This window comes from Mandrillus leucophaeus, unplaced genomic scaffold (assembly GCF_000951045.1).
Source record: "Mandrillus leucophaeus isolate KB7577 unplaced genomic scaffold, Mleu.le_1.0 Scaffold522, whole genome shotgun sequence".
NCBI lineage: Eukaryota > Metazoa > Chordata > Mammalia > Primates > Cercopithecidae > Mandrillus > Mandrillus leucophaeus.
In genome coordinates this window covers 728,471-730,555 of record NW_012105609.1, presented here as the reverse complement: position 1 = coordinate 730,555, position 2,085 = coordinate 728,471, and the positions used below count along the sequence as shown (strand labels likewise).

Sequence of the window (2,085 nt, the reverse complement as noted above, 5' to 3'; positions counted from 1 at the left end):
CAGCCACCTGGCTAATTTTTGTATTTTTAGTCGAGACAGGGTTTACTCCTGACCTCAAGTGATCCACCAGCCTCGGCCTCCCCAGGTGCGGGGATTACAGGTGTGAGCCACCATGCCCAGCCATCAAGGCTCATCCTCACCAAGTTAGCTTTCAACTGCTACAGCATCTTTTTTTTTTTTTTTGAGACAGAGTCTCGCTCTGTCACCTGGGCTGGAGTGCAATGGTGTGATCTCCACTCACTGCAATTTCTGCTTCCGGGATTTAAGCAATTCTCCTGCCTCAGTCTTCCAAGTAGCTGGGACTACAGGCATGCGCCACCACGCCCAGCTAAATTTTTTATATTTTTAGTAGAGACAGGGTTTCGCCATGTTGGCCAGGCTGGTCTTGAACTCCTGACCTCAGGTGATCCACCCACCTCGGCCTCCCAAAGTGCTGGGATTACAGGCAAGAGCTATGGTGCCTGGCCGCTACAGCATCATAACAAAGGCAATGGCGCCCCCTAGAATACAATGCAACTGCATCTGGAACATGAAAAGGTATACTCTTCACCATAAACTATTGATACTCTTGTGTAGGCACCTATCTGCTCTTGCGGGTTTTGTTGATATGAATTAGTCCTGCCAAATCTGCTGAGTAACCAGACTGCACCTCTTACTTTCAAAGCTGAAGACTAGATAGAGAATGCCCACATCAAGGCACACCCATTCTGGGAAGTCCTGTCATGGGGCCATTTATTTATTGATTTTGGTGAGACAGAGTCTTGCTCTGTCACCTAGGTTGGGGTGCAGTGGCACAATCTCGGCTTACTGCAACCTCTATGTCCCGCATTCAAGTGATTCTCCTGCCTCAACCATCCAAGTAGCTAGGTTTACTGGCGTGTGCCACCACACCCAGCTGATTTTTTGTATTTTTAGTACAGAGGCAGTTTTGCCATGTTGGCCAGGCTGGTCTAGACCTCCTGGTCTCAAGTGATCTACCTCCCATCAGATTTCCAAAGTGCTGGGATTACCCAGTTACTTTTACGTAGTCATATGCCCCATCCTAGTGTCTTCAAAGTATCAAATAAAACATATTATCAAGTGTCTGAGTAGAAATTATAGAGATGTTTAAAAGTCAGTCATATTAGTGAAGAATGTGCCAATGTACAGCATACTGTTTATGATTAACACCCACTTGATCATGGTCATCTGACAACCAGCACAAACAAATCTAAAACAAGAGCTGTCATTAGAAATTTTAGAAGCCTGAAAAACAAAAACAAGAGTTGTCATATGAAATGAAGTACAGAATATGGACAGAAGAAAGTTATTCTGCATGAAAAACCATGTGAGAAGACTTGCAACTAAGTTCCTACACTGGAATAACAAACAGCCCAGGAGAGCTTGAAGAGAGGTTTAGTGCATACAGTCCCTCTACTTTAGACCTCATGGAACCTGGCCATAGCCAACATGAAGCTAATATCAGAATATCTGAACACTAAAGTAAGTAGGGTGCTCAAATAAATGTTTGAATTATCAAGAACGGTGCCTTAACTTTTCCATTCTGAAATTATGAATTACTTATCCTGAAACAACCAGAAACAAAAAATGGTATGGTGTGTTTTTGAGACAGAGTCTCACTGTCACCCAGGCTGGAGTGCAGTAGCGCTATCTCAGCTCACTGCAGCATCTGCCTCCCAGGTTTCAAGCGATTCTCCTGCCTGAGCCTCCTGAGTAGCTGGGATTACAGGCACCCGCCACCACACCTAGCTAATTTATGTATTGCTAGTAGAGATGGATGGGGTTTTGTCATGTTGGCCAGGCTGGTCTCCAACTTCTAATCTCAAGTGATCTGCCCACCTCAGCCTCCCAAAGTCCTAGGATTACAGGCATGAGTCACTCTGCCCAGCCTTTTTTTGTTTTGTTTTTTTTGTAAATAAAGGTAGGATTTCACTTCCATTTGTTGTTTTTTTTTTTTTTGGATGGAGACTCACAGTCGCCCAGACTGGAGTGCAGTGGCGGGATATCTCGGCTCACTGCAAGCTCCACCTCCCGGGTTCACGCCATTCTCCTGCCTCAGCCTCCCGAGTAGCTGGGACTACAGGC

The 2,085-nt window shown here is 45.4% G+C and overlaps 1 protein-coding gene across 2 annotated transcripts in view; it reads right to left on the bottom strand.

Annotated features, from left to right (window-relative positions):
• The window catches only part of CTCF (CCCTC-binding factor (zinc finger protein)), an 83,090-nt gene that overhangs the window by 37,731 nt on the left and 43,274 nt on the right, over positions 1-2,085 (bottom strand). The gene's annotated exons all lie outside the window — the stretch shown is intronic.